The sequence below is a fragment of the Dermacentor albipictus genome, chromosome 4, assembly GCF_038994185.2.
Source record: "Dermacentor albipictus isolate Rhodes 1998 colony chromosome 4, USDA_Dalb.pri_finalv2, whole genome shotgun sequence".
In the NCBI taxonomy this organism is placed as follows: domain Eukaryota; kingdom Metazoa; phylum Arthropoda; class Arachnida; order Ixodida; family Ixodidae; genus Dermacentor; species Dermacentor albipictus.
This window is the reverse complement of record NC_091824.1, coordinates 54,250,880-54,274,436: the sequence shown is the minus strand read 5'-3', so window position 1 is coordinate 54,274,436 and position 23,557 is coordinate 54,250,880. Positions and strand designations below refer to the sequence as shown.

The following is a 23,557-nucleotide window of genomic DNA, read 5'->3' as shown; positions in this document are numbered from 1 at the left end:
GCGATGACTGCGTTAAATCAAGGCCTAGCCAAACCGTAAAACTATAACCCTTCAGCGCGAAGACTGTATGCATGCACGGCGAGGAAACGGGCAACCAGATATACTGGAGAATGCTTTTGGGGGGCGCAGATCACAAAAAGGGCTTTGCTTTCGTGTTCTACGCTGAACGAGTGTTAACTACAAGTTGTTGTTAACGAGCTTCGTTTACATGAGCTTGAAACGAAGGCGTCGACTCAAGTAGGCCAGCAGATACATCTCGACCCGACTGCGTTTACATTCAGCTTACCAAGCGGGTTGTCCACGTAAAGCCAACCCTTGCCGGCATGTTGTGCAGAACTCTTGTCTATTCTTTCCCTTTCCCCTTCCAAAGTGTAGGGTAGGCAACCGGGCACGCCCTTGGTTAACTTCCCTGCCTTTCTCTTTTAGATTATCTCTTTCTCCCTCTCCTCGACGCTCGCTCGGCCCGATCAACTACCCTTTACACGAACACGACGACCACCTTCATACCCGAAAGGCCGATTCCACCTGACTTTGCCGAGTTGATCAATACTCGCAGCTAGAGATATCCAGAGCTTGACGAGCCGAGTGGTCGTTGGTACAGATGCAAATTCCTTCCTAGACCCGCGCGAAAATCTCTCGACCGGCTGAAACCAAAACCGCGGGTGCTTAATGAAGTGCTGTACCCTACAGGTCAAAACGGATATGGGCTTGAAGTGTTACACGTGGCCGAAATGAGGCAAAACTAGAATGCGCGAAAGCACTATAGAATGCAAGCACATCGATTACACGGCTGTAATTATTTTTTGCGTGCTTCGAACTATGGCTGAAACTGCGGTATCATATCTTTTAATATACATTTAGCAGATGTCGGTGCGATTTCCTCGCGCCGCCAATATACTTATTTTCACACATACTCAGAAAATGGATACATATACAGAACAAAATGGCTATGCACAAAAGGCCACTGGCAAGAAAAGGTCACATAAAACAAACACCCGCGGTGGTTGCTTGGTGGATTTGGCGTTACGCTGCTGACCACGTCCGGAGTCCGGGCCTCGTAATCAGATCGTAGTTTTAGCTCGCGAAACCACAGATTTTATTTAATTAATAAAACACACTGAAACGGAACGTCGACGCGGCTAAGTCTACTAAAGAACAGAAGACGCGAAGCCAGTTCAGAGAAAAGAACATGGTTTCCAGCCCACAAGTGAGCACAAAATTAGGTCAAATGAAACACAGACAGTTTGCATCGGGTGATGTGAACAATAATCAATAGTGTCAAATTATACTGCTCCCTTCCAGAAATATCTGCAGTGCAACTAGCGATCGCCTTCATAAATCGTTTGTTGGCAGTGGACCTATCTTTTTTGAAGATTGAAGACTAGCGGTCCCCATTCCAGTAGGCCGCGCCCTTCTCAGATAGCGTCTTTCAGTATAACTTGGAGAGGATTCTAGCAGAATGTGTTGCACTTTGGATTCTCGTCCGCGTGGTCCCAAGTGCATTTCGGTGTCAGCACGATCAAGTTTACGTGGAAACTGGTTTTTCAACGTGGTACCAAGCCGCAGATGGTGCAGAATTATTTCACAGTGTTGCACGGTCGAGTTTTTTTTTTTTCAATTTGATGCTTTTCCTTTAAGTATAACTCCTAAAAGCATACATAGTTCGCCATAAGTGAAGCATTCACTCTCTCTCTCCCTCCCCTCCCCTTCCCTTCCCGTCTTAGCTCTTCTCCGACAGCGTATGACCGTCGTTCGCAAATGAGTTGACGTGTTCTATCCTGTATACAACTGCGAAAGAAGGCAGGCGCACTGCTGCATGGAGGCGTCGACTCACGCAGTGCGCGTGACAGCGGCGACCGTATTAATCAGGCGAGACCGACGGCACTCGAAACATGGTCGAACTGAGTGACACTGACAAATGAGGGAGGGCGAAGGGAAAGAGAGGGAGGAGGGTGTGTGCGTGCTGGGGCCCCTGCGACAGATCAGTCGGCAGACGCCGCCACGCCTTGAGAAATGGTCGCGCGAACCACACGACAATCTCTCTCTCTCTCTCTCTCTCCCACGTGGGCTACAACACACTTCCCACAAGGCGAAGATGACGTAAGTGTGTGAGGGCATTTTTCCCTTTGACTTGTGTCACTCCCGTTCGGTGCGACGGAGCAAACGTCGCAAACCGACCACGCCTCTTTCTGGAGTATGCAACGCGGAGAGGAGAGGTGTAGCGTGTTAGCCGGTGCCTTCTCGCATCGGGGCGTTGTAGAGAAGTGGCCTACCTGCCGCTGAAACTTCGTGGCTATGGCATTGTACCGCTGAGCTCGAGGCCGCTAGTTCAATATTGGCGGCGGCGGCTGCATTTCGGAGGGGGTGAAATGCAAAAACGCGCGTGTGCACAGATTTAGGTGCATGTTACAGAATCATTGGGGCTAAAGTTATCCCGGAGTGCCCCACTACGGCGTGGCTCACATCGTGGCTTTGTCACATAACACCCCAGAATTTTTTTTTTAGTTTTGTTTCTTTCTTTCTTCTCTCTTCTTTTTTTTTTTAGAGACGAGGTATGGATTTATGTTCTGGAGAAGCAAGAACCAGTTAGCAGTAATTTGACTTTTTGACGTTCTTACCGGTGGCCTCGTTTCTCCTCTTCTCTTTTAGTTTGTTTTTGTGGGAATATGTTTTCTTCATTGCGCACGTGTGGTCAATTCTCTATATTGATGAATGTGAGGGAAATAGAATTTGCGCTTGTCGGACAAGCGCGAACTTGTGATTGCCTGTCTTTGGTGCAGTATCCTGTACAAAGTGTACTTTCCCACCGAAAACATATCGCGAAAAAGTGAAAGATTCTACAGAAGGACAATCGAAAAAGATTGTTTTTGTATTGTCATCAATAGCAATAGAAGTACTAATAATGAAAGTAGAACATGATATGGCTCGAGGAACCACGCAGTGCTGCTGTCCGCGCAGCTAATTGAGTCTGTTCTCAAAGTCGTAATTGTCGAAAACACTAACAACGTGCGGTGGCAAAGTCGTTGAACATATAAAAAGACCGGATAGCAACGTAGTGCAACTGTCTGTCATCAATGTGCAGTTTTGTTTTTCTGCTTTTTTTTTCTTTCAATGGTCGTGTTGTCCGTTTTCTGAAGGCTTATCGAGAAGCTCGTTCAAATCGCTTTTGCAGTGTCCAAACTCACCTCTAGCCTATAAACTCACGCTAGCCTATAATGGTCACTTGTCGGTGTAGAACTTGCGTTGATGTAGGGTAGTGTGTGTATTGGTCTCTGTTTGCGACACTTTTATGAATCCACTCATATATTATAACATACTCTGCAACGACTTCCGCTGGAGTCAGCAGTATTGTCGAATAAATACATAAATAAAATGTGCTGATAAGAAAACTGTAAGTGGGCCACATTTGCGAAGTACTAGCTCGGTCACTTAACGGGGCAATGTGATAACGTGTTCTTGGCGGTCTGAATTTTGTGGGGGTCACTTCTGCCTACAATAAGACTTCGGTTGGGGCTAGTTGGTAAATGGTATTTTGAAAGTGAGAAATTCAGCGCGAAACCCAGAACAACCCACAAAGAAGAGGCGAGACAATTCACTGGCGCTGACAGCGCCAGTGCTTGTCTTGCCTCTTTGTATGTACTCATGTACTCATGTACCAAGGTATGTACTCAAAGGGCATCTCGTGCGTTATGGTATTGTTCACAAGAGTAGGCGCCGGCCAATTATCATAAAGAGCGCAATGTAAGGGCAGATGTTTTTTCGACTATAGAATATTTCTAAGGACGCCCCTACGTTTCCCTGCTGTCGAGATATTCCAATCATTTATGTTTGCATCACCGTTTACGTCTTTTATTCCGCATTGCCAATGTTTGGCGCAGGTAGTGCAGATCTCTCACCAACTAAGTACAAATTTGATATTCATCACCTGCGTGCTCGTACTTCACAACACTTCCCAAGTTCGGCACCCGAGCGTCCGTGTCACACGCGCGCATAAACTGTCGTCGGGCACAGGTTAAGGCTACCCCTACGGGCACGCGCAAGCGTAAAGTGCCGTTGTCCCACAGGAACCACAAAACATGTATGCGGGCACGAAACGGAGTGCAAAGAGGGCGTGCGAAAGAGACGCGTTTACCTGTGGACATTCCAACGCGCGCGCGGAGGCCTCCCCGCTCGCCTAATGAACATCCCCCCTGCGGCCGGCTTCCCGACCATAGCCCTTAACGAGTTCTTCAGCGCGTCCAAACGCGGACACAATTACCCGCCGAGAGCTCGCGTGCTTGAACCAACAGCGAACGGCGGCGGCCGCGGAAGGTATACAACGCGTGCCGCACGCGCTCGTGCAACTCATCAAACGCGCGCGCTCTTCTCTGTAGTCGTCGCTGCGTTATCGCTCTAGCGGCGGCCCGCGGCTACGAAAGGCCTTCGAGCTCGTGCGTGCGAGCCCGCGCGCGCGAACGCAACGTTTGTTGCCGGAGGGAGCGGGCGAGCCCTCCATCACAGTGCGCTGGGGGGGCCCTCGTTCTCCTCTATCGCACGCGTTTTGCATTCGAAGCCGCACTACTGCTGCCGTGGCATTCGCGTACACTCGTGCTCGCACGCGGGCCTGCGCGTGTGTGTGTGTTGGGTTGACTGGCGAGAGCCCCTCGCTCAATTAGGAGCAACGGGCCAGTGCGGGGGAGAAAGCACGCAGCAGCAGCAGCACCAACCGTCCCCGGCGCCTCGACGTCTACAGGGAAGGTGAAGCCCGAGCCCCTCGCGAGCGGCCGCCACCGGGACTGTCTGGGCGTCCCGCGCCACAGCCGGCGGCCGCCGCGGCGTTCATTACCTTAATTACAGCCCGGACAGCTCACACCGCTCGCTCGCGCCGGCAGGCTGCTCGGGAGGCGCCGAGTTGGCCCCCAGAGGAGACGCTCCTCCGCGAAGTGCCCGCGCGCGCCTGCGCGCACGCGTTGCTGAGGCGCCTTTGCTGGAAGCGCGTGGACCCGGGAGTCGGCCTTCGCTTTTGCCCCGGTCCTTCTTTTTTTTTCACCCTCCGGACGCGCACCTGGTCACTCGCGGCGGGGACAGTAATGAACGCGAAGGGCGAAAGGTGGGGGTGCGAGGGAAAGAGGAGGGGGTTCGACCCCTCGCCTGTGTGGAGTTAGTTTTGTTCCGTGACGGGCCCGCCCTAGGGACATGGCCGGCACGCAGAGACTACTGACGACCTGCTCTGTCAGTGCCCCGGACGGCCGTCTTTTGAACGGGCGCTGTCCTGCCATCCATCGACGACGGCATTTTTTTTAGAGCGCAGCTCTTTGGCGTCCGTTCCTGGGTTTCGCGTCGGCGTTGTCGTCGGCCTCGTAACCAGCTCCGCCCCCCTTTCATCCCCCCAGCGCTAGCAGCGACCGACTGATACCGCTGGATGCCGCTGACGCCGCTAGAGAGTCAAGATAACGTGACTGCATAGAACACCGTCGCCGCCATGCAGAAAGAGGAGGAAAGGGTCCCCCCCCCCCTCCCCCCCCTTGGTTCTTAGCGCTGCGGAAGCGAGGGTATCATATTGTTTGTGTCGGCATCGGCGGCGTTGTCCCTGAAACCAACTCCGCAGCTGGGGTTGACTCACTATCGGCGTCAGCGGCATCAGTCAGTCGCTGCTATCTCTTTTTTTTAGCAAGCGACGATGAAGCGCGTCGAAATGGAGTATCAGCGACTTTTTTCCTTTTTTTCTTTGCAAGCTGCCGAAACAAAGTAGTGACGTGTTGACGTGCTGTCCTCGCTGGCAGAAGGTTGATGAGAGGAGCGGCGCTGCTTAGTATAAAGAGAAACACGCTCGCCTGCCCTGCCGTAAGCGCGTTGATCTCTCCGAAATGATTAGGTGACATATTGTGTAATTCTTTGTCTTGCGCGCAATCGTTGTTTTAACAGAAATGTATTGTATGTTTGTTGTCGTATGACAGAAAAGAAGTACTGAAATTTCAGATTGTTTGAGCCAGTGTCTCCCACACTAAGTGCGACGAACCAAACATGGCGGAAAATCGGTCAGCAAATGTGTCCTCAACCCTGCTCTCATAGGCGAGATGGGTGGTGGTATCATACCATGACGTCAGCTAACGTATACCGTGTGATCACGGGAGTGCGCGGAAGTTTATAAGACCGAGACAGCCACGAGGCTTTGTCGCGTGTTTGTTTTAGTCAGCAGGACAAGGCGTGCCTTATGACTGCATTTATACACTCTCGAACTTGAATTCTCGCGTTTTATGTGCCAAAACCACTTTCTGATTATGAGTTACGCAGTTGTGGGGGACTCCAGAAATTTGGACCACCTGGGGTTCTTTAACATGCACCTAAATCTAAGTACACGGGTGTTTTCGCATTTCACTCCCATCGAAATGCGCCGCCGTTGCCGGGGTTCGATCCCGCGACCTCGTGTTTAACAGCCCAACACCATAGCCACTAATCAACCAATGCGGGTAGTTCGCAGTACTCCCTTGCACTTTTAAAGGGGTTCTCGAAAGCTTTTTAAGCCACCGTCTTTCTGTTGCAGGTTGCGTCGACAAACGCTTGGATGTGCTTTTATCGTATGTCCAAGCGCAGATATCAAAGTAGTTGTTGCTTTTATCACGTAAACAAACCATCATACCGCCGCCGACCGCATCATCGCCCCGTGATGCTCGCCAGAAGCATTTATACCGGGATCGACGTCATCACTCGCTCGTTCATGACTGGTCAAAAACAAAGCTGCAGATAACCACTGCACTGCAGCAAAAACGTGAGAAATAAAGATTTGGATCTATTTTTGTTGGCTCTACTTCTTCGCGCTAACTAAAAAAAACACAAAAAACAATATTACAACTATGCAAAACAGGGTAGCGGCGCTGGGTACTGCTCCTTCGCCCCTGAGCTACAAGTAGACTGTATACGAGCATTGCTTCATCTATTCAAAGATTTTCTCTTTCGCTTCTCTATAGCGCCGTGAGTAATCTTACAGCGTCGTCTTGCGCCGTGGAGGTGCAGTGCGCTCATCAGTGTTCTTTAAGCGGGGAAAGCTTCTAACTTCGATGCATCGTTGTGGCCGCCTCCCCCCCCCCCCCGCCCGCATTCTGCCCCCCCCTCCTTTTTTTTTTATAGTTCGCGTTGCTGTGCTGAACTGCCTGCACAGACTATGAGAGAGGAAGAAACGTGTTGTGCAGTCCCAGGGTGCTATACAGGGAGTGGAAACCGGGCCTCTAAGTCATTATCGTCACGGAAGCTCATTACTTACAGCGGTCTTCCTTTCGACGTTGCAAACAAAACGGTGTGGTGCGGCTTTACGTGGTTTGTTAAGACTGTAACGACGCCATCATCGCGCCAGAATCTCTGAGTATGGAACGACTAAACGTGGAGTACAAACTTTCGCTGCGTCGGCGCTTGAAGCTCCTAAGCGAGGGGCCATGTCCGTGGATGACAGAAGTGGGGACAGAATACCGCGCAAAATGCGAGTTTAGGGTGTGTATATTTTTTTTCTTGTGTTTTGACATTTCTCTGCTGAATAATTTCGAACTGCCGACCACCATTGCCGCCATTCTTGTTGCATTTATCTCCCCAAACGTCAGCCTACGCAATCTGCAACGGAAAGACGGTGGCTTGAAGTGTTCGAGGGCCCCTTTAAGTCGCCTATTTGCTCCGTGCATCACAACCTTTGCAGTTTTTGTCGGAATATCGCGCGTTCAGCGTTGTCCGCTAAATAATCTTCGGAATACTTCATGTAAAGTTTGCATCGGGCGAACCATTTTTTTTTTACATTAGTTTGCACTTGGGCATCCAGTGTTTATGATTGTGAAGTTTTGTCTTCCAGGACTGGAAAACCTTTCGTCTGATTGGTTGTCAATGCAACAACCTCGTGGATAACTGCATCGGGAATCTATTTTTTTGAAAAGAAACCCAGCGAACGCGCTTGCCTATCGAGATCAATGACTTTCAACCCATCTGGTTTTTTAAAAGCAAACGTGTGCCACTTCTACCCCCGACGTCTTCCAGATGTCTCCCAGCCTGTCTTTTCGTATTTCTTTCTTGTTTTCCTTTTATGCGCATCGAGAACTGCAGGGGACGATCGCTCGTTAAAGATCCCGGATATCTCGGCCGGAACGAGAACGACACGGTATACACGGACGAACCGACATCGAAAGATCATTCCGGCTAGTCATCGTCTTCAAAAGGCACGAAAAAAAAAAAGAGAGAAATACCCAGGGATCGGGAAAGCGAGAATCGAAGAACACTGAGCAAAAGAGACAGTCAAAGAGGATTGAACGTACGATAACAGGTCGCGGTGCAAGCGGATTCCGTCGGGAGATCGTCGTTAGGAGCTCGACGCCGTACAGGCTTTACGCGACGCGTCATGGACGCCCAATCGGGCGGTCCACCGACTATTCCTCGGATAAGTGTAAAGGGGGGGGGGGGGTGCTGCTGTGTGTGGAAGCTGGGAATTTGTCTCGCCAGTTCGAAGGCGCCACAAGCGCTCACCGCTGTTTCTGAGAGGGTGTTATCCTGCATTCCCTTCCCCCTATCTTCTTTGTCGTTCGTTCGTGGTCCTTCTTATTCGCTTTGGCAGCACCGAGAGGCTGCCTGTTCTCGTTATGACACGATAAGGTTCAGGGAGGAGAGAGGCACGGCGTCAGCGAAGGCGAATTTGGTCGAGACGCCGACACAGGGCTCGACGCGTCGGCGGCGGTGGTGGTGAAGTACGTTCACGAAAAGATGGCAGCATGCTTTCCTCCTAGTACCCGAGGCAGCAGAGGGTGCAGAACGAAGAAACAAATTAAATGAATACCAAGCAAGGCACGTGTGTAGGAAGCTGCTCTTGCTCTACTGCCTCGGTGAAAAAAATGTGGTCAATGGCTTTCGGTCTTACAGTAGAGAGAGAGAAAGAGAGATTAGTGTACATACGGCGGTTACATGCTTTATCAACAATGCAACGTTATACGTGAACCTAGGTGCCTGCCGGCTTTTTTGTTCTTGATTATTTTGTTCTTGTTTGCCGGTTATTCTATTTTACAAGCTGTTCAGCTGAAAATATTGCAGAAGAGATCGCAGGCATGCTATAGGACATAAATCTGGGCCGGGATGTGGTGACGATTCTATGTGAATGCTATTCCGTTTCGCTGTTCATCAGCGGTTTGAGTGGTGCTCCACCCATCCTATCGCCAGGTTTTGCCGGTCGTGAGGTGTGCACGATAAAAGAAGGAATAGAATCGCACCAAAGGAATTCTCCCAATATACCCGCCCAGTTGAAGCGCCTTTTCAATCTTTTATCTTAAGCTTCAGGCACTTGTTGAGCAATCGCAACGAAATTGTCTCGCATTAAAAGGTGCCTGAAATTTCGGCGCACCCGCGTATGCCGCTTGTAGTTAGAACAGCGCCCGACAAGTTCAAATGCAGTGCTATAAACCTTGGTATCGCTGGCGAAACTTTCAAATTTTCTTTCTGATAGAACTAAATAGATACGTGACCAGTCTCACGCATGGTCGCTCTCTGGTCGTGTCACTCATAGCTATCAGTTATATGCAACCAGAGGAAGTCCTCGAGCAGCGAAGAGAACTTGGCAGGCGGGAGTTCTCGAGGATCATTTGACATCGCTGCGAAACATGAAAAAAAAAAAAAATGGCTGTGGCTTAGGTAAGGTTAAGCCCAGGATGCGAAGCATACTAGCCTTTATTTTAGTTGTTGAACCACTGTTTAGCCTGGTGAACTGCTGTTGCTTGGCTATATTTGGTTCGGCTAGACGAAGAAACAACTCATGCATTACTTCTTCGCCTTCAAGAGTGGAACGCGACAGCGTTCCCGTCGACCCGCCAAGGGGTGTAAGACAATGGGCTACAGGGCAGCGACTACGCGCCCCGCATTGGACGCGGTGAGCGTCGAGCAAAGCAGCGTTCGGCGCGGCAACGAAATGTGCGCCTGAGCAAGAGACGCACGCCTTAGAAACAGCGCGTTTCTAAGGCAACACCGCATTCACTAGAGGCGCTTTTGTACCGCTTTGAAGCGTTGTACTCGTGGCTCAGTGGTAGCGTCTCCGTCCCACACTCCGGAGACCCTGGTTCGATTCCCACCCAGCCCGTCTTGCAAGAGTTGAGCCAAAGCCACTTCTCCTCTGTCGTGACGTCACGGTGTCACGTGATTTCATGGTCACCGCCGCGCCTGAGGAGCTGGGTTGAGCCCTCGTAATATGCTTCGCATAAAACACTGAGACAATGAAATTGCAAGGTTATCTCCAGAAAAGAGAGATGAAAGGAATTAGCGTTGCACACACCTTAGCGAGGAACGCTTTGATCCACCGCGGTGAAGCATCCGTTGACACGATACGACATTCCTCGCGCCGGCCTCTAAGTGCCGACAACTTCTGCGTGTCGTGAAAGAAAGCGCGGGACCGGCGAGAGGAGAACGGCTGGAGGAGACGACCCGGTTTAGCGTGGGGCGTCCATGAGGCTACAAGCACGAACAGCTCGTCGAAGCAGTTTTCGAAAAATGTCCGCCACCCCATGGAGAACGCGCGGGCGCCTTTGATACTTGAACGGGGAATGGGATAGAGGTGCTTCACGGTATAAGAAACCAAAGCGAAAAAAAGAACACACACAGGCAAAAGAAGTTTTGACGTCGTCATTATGAAAGTCAAGCGCCTAATAGTCCTCTAGAAAATTGACCACGCCACGCAACCACGGCGAAGACAGCGTGGCACAGTTGTCGGCTTTCAAAGGTCGAGCTTCCGTAGAGGTGTCGATTAGCCGGTAAACCTGTTCTTCATCGCGAAGAAGAGGCGGCGACGAGTATGCGGAAGTATATTGCGAGGCCGCGTCACCAGGGCAGTGACAAGAATATTTCGTAATTTGCCAATTTAGCCAATGAGACGTTGTGCTTCCTTCGGCCTTTGTTTTCGTTTTGCTTTATGTTATTTTCGTGTGTGTCTCTCTTCGTCGCCGTCGGAATCCATGAAAACCATTCCTGGGTCAGAGTATCATTTGCCAAGTTGGTAGACTGATAGGCAATGGAAAGGTGCCTCCGATTCGTCATTCCGAACGGTCCAGTACTTCAGGAGACGTTGCCTATGCTGACGCCCCTTGTCTGAAAAGTGCTCCTCTTGCACTCCTGGGCAGTCGGACATGACAAATAAAGAATACCAAAAATAGCGACAAAATAGCATTGCACGCTATAAATCGCAAAATAAAAAAAAAATGGCTGTGGCTTAGGTAAGGTTAAGCCCAGGATGCGAAGCATACTAGCCTTTATTTTAGTTGTTGAACCACTGTTTAGCTTGGTGAACTGCTGTTGCTTGGCTATATTTGGTTCGGCTAGACGAAGAAACAACTCATGCGTTACTCTGCTTCGCCTTGGACGCCCCGCATTGGACGCGGTGAGCGTCGAGCAACGCAGCGTTCGGCGCGGCAACGAAATGTGCGCCTGAGCAAGCGACGCGCGCCTGAGCCTTAGAAACAGCTCGTTTCTAAGGCAACACCGCATTCACTAGAGGCGCTTTTGTACCGCTTTGAAGCATCGTACTCGTGGCTCAGTGGTAGCGTCTCCGTCTCACACTCCGGAGACCCTGGTTCGATTCCCACCCAGCCCATCTTGCAAGAGTTGAGCCAAAGCCACTTCTCCTCTGTCGTGACGTCACGGTGTCACGTGGTATTCAAGGCGACACCGCCGCGCCTGAGGAGCTGGGTTGAGCCCTCGTAATATGCTTCGCATAAAACAATCAGAGAAATGCCTATATGCAATTGGTGCTGTATGGCAAGCTGCGGCGTTTATTCCTATATTGCGAAGCGCTAAACGGCAATGTAAGTGTTTTTAGATTTCATTGTCTAGATGCTCGAAAATAGACGATCTCTGGCCTCGCGCTTGTGTGTGTGTGTGTGTGTGTGTGTGTGTGTGACAGCTGGTCAATTAGCTCATCGTTCTAAGAGTACGAGCAGTGTCGGTAGTGGCAATTTCAAACCGTATGAGCGCAGCTTTCTCAGGTCCGCACGCGAGCATAAAAGTAACCTTTCCACCACATGTCATTGTTTGCGTTTGTGTAGTGTTGATTTGCTTGTCATGGTGGTAGTCCCGTTTTATATACGATCATTCTTTTTATTCGCGCTATTGCTTCGATTTCTAAGATGCAATGTTGCGCAAACATTCATCTGGACCAATTCGCGTTACGTATAACTGTGTGTATTAGAGTGCGTGAGTATTTGTGTATAAGTGCACAACACTTGCTGATCGCAAGGCAAGTATGCTAGTCTCTGCCGAAATTCGCTACATACCGGGCCCAAAGCATGCTGTTATGAGCACTGCACGGATAGCTTGTTATAGGCATTCAATGAGGAGATCTAATGCTTTAGAGTGTCCCATGGTTCGCCGCCAAACTTTCGTTTGACCCTCATAATTTAATGTTCAACATGAACCAGCAGCGTAAATTTGAGTTATGTTGTTTGTAGGAAGGCTCAATCGTGTAAGCCAGAAGTGACAGTATGGCGCCGGCGATAAGAACTGCCTTTCTTGCCTTTACGATAAAGGTGTTCTATTGTTGTATCGCGAGAATTCTCGTATTGCTGTCGACTATATAGTTGATGTCGCAATTATATTTAGATCGAAATGAGTACTTGGGCGCCGTAGTTCGGTGATAGCATAGCATAGCTCTATTTTCTTACGTGGAGTACGTGTGAAAATTTTCAATAAATTATACTATTCAGTTTAACCGAAGCATAAAACGCGTAAGGAAGCCAATCGTTATGAAATTATCAATCCTATCAAATTCTATCGGGCAGCATGAAGGGAGGAACAAGAAGATGTAAAAATTACGTATACGCTTTCTTTTTAATTGGCCCTGAAAGAAAATTAGGCGAGAACTTAAACGGCCAACTCTTCGACTATGTTATGAAAGGGTTTAGGTGTCGCCATCCTGGGCTGTTAACGCTGCTGTTTTGTGTCTTTAACGACGAACTGTGCTTTACTACAGTCGATTCGCTGGCACGAAAATAGTTGTATGAATGCGTTCGGCCTTTCGTGGCCATGTTATACGTCACTTTACTTCTAATAAAACATAGAAATTGTTTGTGTAACAGCCCAAGATGGCGACGCCCGTGAACCTGATATAAAATCGTCTCGGTGACGATTGTGTGGACTTCTCCGCGACAATTGCTCACGCCGCGTCCTTGCCACTCTCGCTTGTCAAAGTGGTGTTTCTTCACCATGCGTCTCTGTTGGGAATTCTGTGACGTGCTCGCGCACGTTGAACGCACATTGAATGTTGTCTTAGATACCTCCAAAAGGGGTGAAGCACACCTATAATGTTTTAGAAGAATGCGCGGTCGATCATGGAAGGGAATCTCTGTCTTCGAGGATAGCAGCCCTATACTCCAACCATTAGCACAGAAAGAACAGCGCTTCAAGACACAAATCCCTGCAATCTAACTGATTAGGCCAGGATCGCGCACATGCTTCTCTCGTGCCAAAGTCGATCTTCAAAGGGTCTAGCACGTGCGTCGTGTATCATGCTCGTCGCATTCTTACCTTGTGACACCTAACGCTTCCAGACGCTCTGTTAGAATGCACTGCATTCGGCATCGGTCCATATTTTCTGTCAGACGAACACCCCAAAAGTGCGTGAGATCGGCTTATACTAATATCACATTAAAAGAGGAGGGAACAATACAATAGCATTTGGTACTGCCTCTATGTTCATGTTGAAGTTTCTTCATGCGCTATAGGTCAGGGACAGACGTGGAGAACACGTAAAATATACAGGAGCATCGGCTTTGTTGATGTTTTTCTACTCCTGTCTATCCTTGCGCTTCGGGAAACTTCAACATGAACATAAACCAACTAGCCCTAATCATCATATTGATGCAGGACATATACGGTAAAAACTGCACTGCACGAGCAGGCAAGCTATCGCGAGGCTATCATGCAAAATCTAAAGTTTCTGCACTCTGGGAAGGAACTTGCCCGACCGGTGGAGCATTTCGTACTTTGTGCAGTACCTCGATAGTTTGCAAAATGCCTGCACCGGATGCTCCACAGTGCATACGATCATTAGGGGCGATAAACGGCTCCTTTACCTTTTGCATGCAGACATGCTATTGCGTATATAATGCTTTATTTCTTTATCTTGTATTTAAATCGAGGAGGAGGCGCAGAAGTGTCTCTTTATCTTCGGATGATCTCAAAAGAGGTCCGTACGCGGATGTGCTCTCGGGTGCCTTACTTTACAAGCAAGCGCTGTCATCGACGTCGTAGAGATGTCGAGCAACGTTTCCTGAATAGATAGAAATAGGAGATGGGCAGCTCGGTATCGTGCTGCGACCGCGAAATGCGCAAGATGTCGTCTCCATACCTGGTTACGTGCTTTGCAGCCCGTTTTAGTTCTTGCCACTGTGAAATGATGACCTTATCAATGGCGCAGCCGAAGAAAACACAACAAATTCTCGAACTGCCGTGTTTATGTTTAGGGCGCACCCATTCGTCTTCGTCAGGGCTGCGTAGAAATTTTTGTTGCCCTGTATCCACATCGGTGAACGGCGCTCCCCCCCACCCCCTTCCCATTTTTTTTTTGGTTTTTATCTGAATGTGCTAGAACTTGACTAGATCTCATTCTCGAAACTGCATATAGTTGGTTATGATGTACGCATTAACGGAGTGCGCCGAAATTATTTTGCCATCACTTGCGGTTCTTTTACGCCCACACAAAGCATATGGTACACCAGCGTTATTGCATCCCGCCTCCTTCGGAAAACGGTCCTGCGCCGTCGGGAATCAAACCCCTGACCTACGGAACTTGCCTTCCCTGCATGATCCCTGTTGGCATTAACGGACGGACACTTGCATAGGGGTGCTTAAGAAATGCAGGCGGTATACGCTAGACGTTTCGACATAACAGCGGAGTCACCATGGCTCTCATCGTGGCCCCGCGGTGCAATGAAAACCGCGTTAAACGCAGTCACGACCTGGCATTAATCTAGCGCCCGCTCGGCTGCCGCGTTGATCCCGCCTCCCCTGTTGGGACTTCGATAATCTCCGGCGTCAAATCACTGTTGCGCTCCTTTTGTTTTTTTCTTCGCTTCCGCTCGGTGGTCAACGGCTTGGCCTTTGCCTTCCGCGTCCAATTAGGGGCGACTCTCTCTCGCCTGCTTAAGCCCCGCTAGCGTGCTTACATCGAGCCTCCAGACAGCTTAACGGGCTCGTTAATTCGCCTGCTACTCTAATTTCCCACCAACCAGCAACGGAAGCTTTTTTTCGTTTGGTTATTGTTCTTTTTTCTTGTTTTTTGGCGGTCGCTCTGCGGTTTCGCTGTGACCGCAGTGCGTGCAAACCACAGCGAGTGATTAGCTCAATTGGCATTTCTGGGGTCCTCGATCGATGTACATGTCGTATCTGTCCTAGCGCATATTTATAACCGTGATGGAGCAATCAAAAGATACGGATCAGAAATTAGTTTAAAAACACTACGTCCTCTACATTTGTCTTTCTTTTCGTGGTTAAGTGACGGTTTATGAACCGCATACATATCCATAATAGTAGTATAAGTACCGTCGTTCATAGAGTGGATTGAATTACAATTATATATCTCTTCGTTTTGAGCTGTTTCTGTATACGTCTCTACAGAGAGAGAGCGGAGCACGCAGCACATTTTAGGATTAGTTAGGCGAAATTGAATTGAAATTCAATACTGCTTGTTGCGTGGCAACGGCCGATTCTCTTTCTTTTTCGTCCCGTTTCATCTGTACTGAAGCCCTTATATATACAAGCGATCCGAAATAAGAAGAAACCAGGCGACCCGCGCTCTTACGGAATAAAGCGAACATCGATAAAGCTGTTCTCCCGTCTCGCAATATAAAGATTCAAACTATACGTTGGCACCTAAGTATTTTTTCGGAGCAATTTCCAAGCACCTCGGAAGAGGCGTGCAAGAGCACTTGAAGAGCGCGCCTTCTTTCTTTATTAAACGCGTTATTCTTTAGCTTATATCACGAAGCGCACGAGCGGCGCCGAAAGCGAATTGATTACGTTCCGGCTTAACGCCCAGCGCACACAGGCACGCCAGATGTGTACGGTGTATACATACTAACGCCGTCGAAGCAACCGCAGCAAAGCTTGGGGCAAGATTAAAAGAAGGAACGCCGGCGGAAGGCAAGACATCTCGAGGCGCTGTGGCGGAAACTTTCACGATGCCCTCAAGAAGCCAGAGCTCGCTGACACGGCGTGTGAGAGGATCAAGGGCTCCGTAAAGTAATGGCCGAAAAGGAGGTACGTTTATTAAAGGAACAGGTCACGAGAAAAAAAAATGAAAGAAGAAGCGACAGCGGCAGGCGCCGAGCGGGCAGACAGGAATCGACGTGCCCTCTCACCCCACTCCCCACCTCCCCTTCCTGCCCCCTGGCGGCGAGATGTGAAGCGAGCATGAAGCGAGGGAGTGTAAGGTGAAAGGCCGTGTTCCGAGCGAAGTCGAAAACAAGAAAGCAAAAAAGAAAGAAGCACGACCAGTGGATCAGATACTCGGTCAGATCCATCACGAACTGCCATGTCCTCCCGCTGTGCAGCAGTCGGGTCTCGTTATGTCCGAAATATTCGCTTAATAAGAACCAGCGTCACGTTTTGTAACAGTATAAGCTTCACTAAGCGCAGTCGGGGAGGAGTCCCTTTCCTGGTCCGCCATTTTGTGGCTATTAGTGACCCCTCGAGTGTTCAATACAACAAAAGTTTTTGACGTACGACCACGAGCAATGACAAGAGAAAAATGGCGAGAGTGTGTCGAGAGGCAGAAAGGCAATGGAGCGGTAAATTGTAGAGCAATAGACTGTTCGCTGGTAGTGAGCTACAATAGACGAAATCCGCAATGTATGACGACAGGTGAAACGCCTACTCATTGTACCTCGCTTTTGCCGTGGAGTACATCTATACAGCCACGAAGCATAAATACGTGATCGTTGCGCAGTTCGTTAAGATGGTAGATATACCCTTCTCATAGCAGATCCGGAACCTAACAATGAAACGACATAGTTCAGTTGACTTCAACAAAACTCCGCTGTGTCATGGAAAATGTTGAGCATCGGCATCTTAAGGTACATAGCATCGTTTTTCCTGTCCATATTGATTATCATCCTACAAAAATATCTGACGAACTCTGCATTATCTATGCAGCCCGCTTTATTGTCGTGCTCCTTTACCTACAATCTTCATTCACATGAAGTAACTTTCCACGAAGCATGCTTTCTTTTATGTTTGCTTGAATCTTCTCGTGGGGTGTTCCCGCTACTTTGTTCATGATAAATAAAGACACTAGTGCATAAAGTTCAAAGGGAGTTCACAGGCAATGCGAAGCGCTTGTTAGTTTCGAAAACTTGTACGAGCCCCGTAGGTTCTTTCTATGTGGCGCCCAAATAGACGGGCGTGCGTATGTTTACAGCAAAATATGGGTTGAGGAGGTGCTGAGTGACAAACACCAGATGCCTGAGTGAACCAACCCGCCGAGTCTGCTCGCGGTAAAATTGGCGACCACTACCAAGGATAGCTGCGTGCAAGGTTCCGTACCGCACCTGCACTTTACCACCACTACAGCTGTGTTCATTATTACCGGGTGCTTCCAGAACGGCGTTCTCTATGCTGCATCACTGAGGTGCAACGGAAAGCCTATACTCAGTCAAATTTGGAAGTAGAGACGCATGTACATCGAAGAAAAGTAGTTCATCGCCCTTCACGGCTATTTCGAGTTCGCTGAAAAGCAGTGGCATACATTCGCCGTGCTGCAATGAGGAGCAACCCAGACATGTCATTGTAAAACACTGTGGACGACTGCGTGTTCCCGAATAGGTGTTACACTTGCATTGCGCAATAATTTATAAGGAATGCCCTACGAACGTTACACAAGTACTTTGGAAAGCTTAACGTGAAAAAAAAGGGAAAAAAAAGCCGTGTATTGGGTTTCCGACACAGGCTAAGTAAGCACTTTCAAGAGAAGTGAGACAAATAGCAAGGTGGCCAGATTGGGACGGTTAAAAATAGTCCGCGGGAGAAAAGGATCCCCAGATCTCGAAGAAAGCCTGTCGCATCTCTCGTTCTAGTTTTTATTTGTTTGTTTATTTCTTCATTTTTAAGGCCGCGGTTCGCTACCATGAAGTTCAAGTGGCCAAAGCTGATGCGGAGTATTTCACTAACGCTCTTCTCTCAATGTACGCTACTATGTGTCGTGTCGTTCAATGGATGTTTACCCATTACGTAAGCTGTGCCAAGCGGTGAGATTCGCTGCTTCAAACGCATGCGCTCCGACATGCAAGGGCATCGCCGGAGAAGCATGCGGTGCATCGAGGTGCGCCATCTTGCCTGCGTCGTGCGTCACTGTCGGGAAGGGAACACAATTACGCGGGACCCGGCGGCACTTCGGTGCGGGCTCCATAATTGCCCGTGCCCTCGCATGCTCGCCGCTTGGATTGCTGCCGCGTGACGGCCGGCATATTTCCGCAGCCGCCGTCGATGATTCCTTAATCACCGCGTGCTTTCACCTCGAGTGCAATGCGTGTGGAGGTCGTGGCGGACGCCGCAGAGGCAAGGAAGGAGTGTAACTTGTCGAGAGGCTTTATGAGCGCATACACAGGAGCCCCTTATGCGGCATGTATACCGCTTCTCCTCGGATCTTTTTTGCTGGCGTCTGTGCGAAACAAGCCTGGCGTCCTTGCAACTACTCTGATGGTAGAAATCGCTGCTTTATGAGACGCGTGTACTTGTTGACCGACGCATAGACTTTAATGGCGTGGTCGCGCGCACACTCCTATGGAAAAAAAAAAAAAACGAGCCGCCAGAACACTCGATCGCAAGAGCCGAATTAGTGTTACGACACCGAAGCCAAATTAGCAGATATTTTGTTGTTGTTGTTGTTGTTGTTGTTGTTGTTCGTGTCATTTGCTATTCGTCGTCCGCTTTTGCTAATATCACGTGGTGGAACATCGCGAATATGGCCGACATGTGCTCCATACATCGAAGACTTTAAGCGCAAGTGGATTCGAAATGTTTTCCCCCCAAAATATACCAAAACTCACTTCAGCATAGTTCTTCCCGTGTGCGTATACAAACAACTGACGGCAGCGCCGCAATAAATTAAGTCGCGCAACTCTCTGCAAGTTGGGAACCGCACGGGAAAAGAAAGCTCTCCAAGCGCGTCATCGCAGAAAGAACGCACAAACCAAGCAGCAAGAGCAGCAGCGTCGGGAGCGCACGGCAGTGTTGGTGCGAGTGCGCGGCGTGTTTATGTGCTCGGGCGCCCGGCCCGGCGGCCGTAATGCGAGGGGCTTCCGCCAAGATCGTGACCGATCAGGCGCGCGCGTGTCCCTATTAAAGCCCGCAGCTCCGAGCCCGTCTCGGTGCCCGACGCCGTACGCCGGTCGTCACCTTCACGCACGGAAACCTCGCCGCGCGGCTATCGCCTCCTCCCCGTCGCACGGCCTTTAGGCCGTATAATAATCTTCGCGGTAGTACCGCTACGCGTAACACTTACCTCCTTCCCTCCCCTCGCCTATCCTCCTACCCCGCCCCCACCGCACGCACTCGCACGTGATTGCACCACCGTATATGACGCGCACGACACTTTCGTTTATTCTTAATTAATGTTACCCCTTTGAGCAAATTTTACGTGTAGCAGGAAAAAGGAAAATGTGCTGTTCGTCGGAGAAAGCTCAACAGGTCACGTGTGGCTGCGTGTCTCACCCCCCCCCCCTCTCCCTTCCTTATCTCCTATCCCGCCCCTACCGCACGCACTCGCACGCAAATACACCACCGTATATGACGCGCACGACACTTTCGTTTATTATTAGTTAATTTTACCCATATGAGCAAATTTTGCGTGTAGCCGGAAAGAGGAAAATATGCTGATCGTCGGAGAAAGCTCAACAGGTCACGCGTGGCTGCGCGTGTTTTATTTATGCGTCATGTACGTTTTGGCAGCATCGAATGCTAACAAAATCAAGCACTCGAAACACGAACTCCCACAGAAACCGCTAAAGAAATAAAAGTAATGCAAAAAACTAAAATAAAAATCAACGAAATTTGCGTCTCGAAGGTAATGCCCTCTTCTCCTCTCGACAACCACGCTTTTTAATATAACCCTGAGGTTTGATCGGTATTGTGCGTGCCAGCGCCCATCTGAGGCCAGAAGCTGTAGGTCGGCCGTATTTGTAGTGTAAATAGAACTCATTTTTATCGTGTCAGTGTTGTGGGACACAAGGAACAGCAATAACAATAAAAACGAAAACAGAACCATGGATTAAAGTTAAACACGCTGTTGAATGCTTGAGTGTTATTGCCCTTGGAAACATATGCGACGGGGGAATAAAAGCGAAAAAAAACTCACATTCGTTTTCTTCTTGTGGTGGCGCTGCTCCCTGAACGATTCATGCCTAAGGCGACGGTGTTTGTTTTTGGTGGGCGCCTCTCAAAGTGTTTGTTTTGAGTGAAAGCAGGCCCCAGACCGTGTGTGGGTTAGCGTGAGCACTGCGCCAATTGCGAAAGTGTAAGACGTGTGTGTTACGAATCCCTGAACGCTGCCCAAGTGACAGTTTCTCAGAGGAGCACAAAAGGAAAGGGCAAAGAGCAAAGAAAAGCTTGCATGCACGCTGCTTATAAAAAGAAAGGTATAAGCGACGTGTTTACGTACGCGGTTTTTGCGTCACTTCTGTGTTTCTTTATCGCTCAAAGAATGTTTAACAAGTCACTGGTGGCGCGTAGCAGCAGTCTACTGCTTCGGCTGAATTAGTCTCAGAGGTGCACATCATCAGCAGGAGATACGAAAATGAATATTTAACTAGTTAACAAAGTTTCACTAATTGACTTTTAAGCTGATTGCTTAATTACGGCATAGATTTCAGTTTACGAATTGTAGCCGGTGACCTCGAAAGTCATATCCGCTTGGAACGAATTCTGTGGATGAAACCAATTTCGAGATGCAAAATGCATTAGTGTCCCAGTAAGTTTCGAGCTCCAGTGCATAAAGAGACGTGTCGTTGAAAAAGTGGAACACCAGTACATTTTTACCACAAAACCAGTGTTAGTTTCAAAATTCGTTTGAAGTGGACGCGCCCTGCGAAATTACTGGCTTGAATTCGTGTATTCCGAAACTGTGTGCGCCAAAATAAATAGTTAAACAGTTGATTAGTAAATTTTTGTTATTTGACAAAATTACGCATTTCGATCTCCAGTGTAAGTAAGATATACCTCTTGGAGTAATCCAGCTAACTAAATAGACCTGTGCAGGCAATTTTTCTTCCTTCTTTCTTTCTTTCAAGGAAAAATTGGCTTGATCATGCGAAATCAACGATTGCGCTCAGTGGTTCGCTCCAGCACTTTGGGTTCGTTTCAGTGAACTCGACGAGAGTGGGTCGATTGAGAAGTCGAGCTGATGCCCACCAACCTGACCGCGTTTAAATGCAGCTTGCGCCATTTTGCGAGGGGAGAGGGAAGGCGTGGTCACTTGCTAAGCTGATGAGAACAAATATACGTTACGTAGAAGAGAAGGCTGAATATTCATAGGAATAGATAGATAAACTTTATAAAAAGAATAATCAGAAAACCGCTAACATAGGAAGACGCAATTGTTCTATACCTTACGTTCGGTGTCACCGGCTGCCCGAAGTGCGAAAGCCAAACCCACACGACAGTGCGCATCTTGCCGAGACTGGCCGCATGAGCTCTGCTAGCTCGTTTCCTCCTCTCAGGGTGCAAGATGGACTCGCCAACGTCTTCAGTAGAAATCACGGACTGAGTGCTTAAAAAGGAGTGAGGAGAAGAAGAAGCAGAAGAAGAAGGTCTCTGCTGCACGCACACGCGTTCTCTGCTCCTCTTCTAGGACGAAGCGTACATCCCCGGTAGAGAGAGGACGAAAAGGAAGAGCGTGATAAATCAATCTCGCCGCGCTGCCGTCGCCGTTGCTGCTTCTTCTTCTTCTTTCTTCCTCGCGGTTTTTTCATCGGCCAGCGAGAGAGCACCGCGAAGTGCGAGTGACGAGAAGGTCTTGCTCTATTCGATGAGCTGCACGCTCCTCCTTTTGCCCCGCGACTCGCTCTCGGATGCTCGTCCTCTTGGTCCATTGAGCGCGACGAGCCTCGTAAGAGGGCGGATGTGCATATTTCATGACGTCGTGTGTACGCGCGCGCTTCGTGGCTCCGAGCTTTACGCATGGATAATTCCTCTTTCGCCGGCGCCGTCCTTTTCGGCGCCCGGGCCGACCGAGTTTTGCGACGACGACGACGTCTGAGCGAGCTGCTCTTTCGGTGTGATGGACGAGGAGCGCACGTCGTGCTTTTTGCTTCTACGGTAAATCCCGTCCGTGCTTAGGGCGCACGTGTGCCCGTGCGAAGCACTTTTGAATAATGATAACGCTTAAAATCTCGCAGTCGCACTTTTTCTTTCGCCGCAATCTCCGCGCTAATTCCCCGACGCGCTATGGCTGAGAGTCCCGACACGAGGTGAACGGAAGACCGATTTGCTCGGATTGCCCGCGGCGAACGTTTATGCCACCCATGGTGATGCTGGGGCACATATTCAAAACACAAGAACCGCACACTACTTCTGCTACGAGCAGACTGGTGTCGCATGCTTGTTTATTTCGCTTCTGGAGAGGTATGCCATAGCGGTGGGCGGATGCGATGTGGTTGGTTAACTTTTGGAGCTATATAAGCGTACAGGCCACTATAGGGGAGCGTCTAACATAACGATTCGTTTCGGTTGATTGTATTATATTTCTTCTGATCCACCACAGTAATAAAGTAGTAATAATAGTAGTAATAAAGAAGTAGTAATGAAGTAGTAATGAAGTAATAATAAGGCAATAAAGTACTAATAATAAAGTAGTAATAATGTTGTCAGGGCGCAGCTCGACCCCTCATGAAGTGCAAAACTGAAAATAAATGAAGTACGATGGTTACATTGTCCCGGTTCTGCCTTTGCCACTCCTGCACAATGAATGAGCGCTTATTCCGAGAACTCCATGCACCACGATAGCGAATAGGCGTTGGTTTCATTAAGCTTCTGTCATAATGTCGCCTATCAGGTGTGAAGTAAATCACATGCATAGAAAACATTATTCATGATAAAGTTGTAGAGGACATAACCAATCTGAGAGGAGATAAGAGGAAGCTCTATTTAGCTGGGCCGCAGCTACCATATTGCCTGTTCAAGCACATGTAAAACGCAAAAATGCTTTTCTAAGATAACCGCTTGGCCCATTTGAATGAAGTTTGCGCCATTTAAGAGAAAGAGTTAAATTCCAGTGACAGTTGGAAGCGGAATTTTGATTTATGGCCTGAATTTCTTTACATGGATTTTTAGATAATGGTGTGTTTAAAGAAAATGGAAGACCGATGTTTACAATTGCGTCCCTGTGCATCATAAACAGATATCGCCGTTCTATAAATTGCATCCGCCATAACATACAATGCGGACAAATTCGCTATATTAATTTATGCCTTACGCGAATTTATTGCAATGTTTACAAAGGCTTTTCAAAAGTGCCGCTCACATATTAGCGATGTATTTGACAACCATGCATAATACATTAAGTTTGTCCACTTTAGATGTGTAGATG

At 48.9% G+C, this 23,557-nt stretch overlaps 1 protein-coding gene and 1 long non-coding RNA gene across 8 annotated transcripts in view; one reads left to right on the top strand and one right to left on the bottom strand.

Annotated features, from left to right (window-relative positions):
• LOC135909141 (uncharacterized) overlaps window positions 1–21,713 on the bottom strand; it is a 105,860-nt gene extending 84,147 nt beyond the window's left edge. The window contains exon 1 of the long non-coding RNA XR_010566590.1: window positions 21,578–21,713. This is a non-coding gene — a long non-coding RNA (uncharacterized lncRNA). The remainder of the gene's footprint in view (window positions 1–21,577) is intronic.
• The window catches only part of LOC135909139 (protein sax-3-like), a 462,790-nt gene that overhangs the window by 316,197 nt on the left and 123,036 nt on the right, over window positions 1–23,557 (top strand). The gene's annotated exons all lie outside the window — the stretch shown is intronic.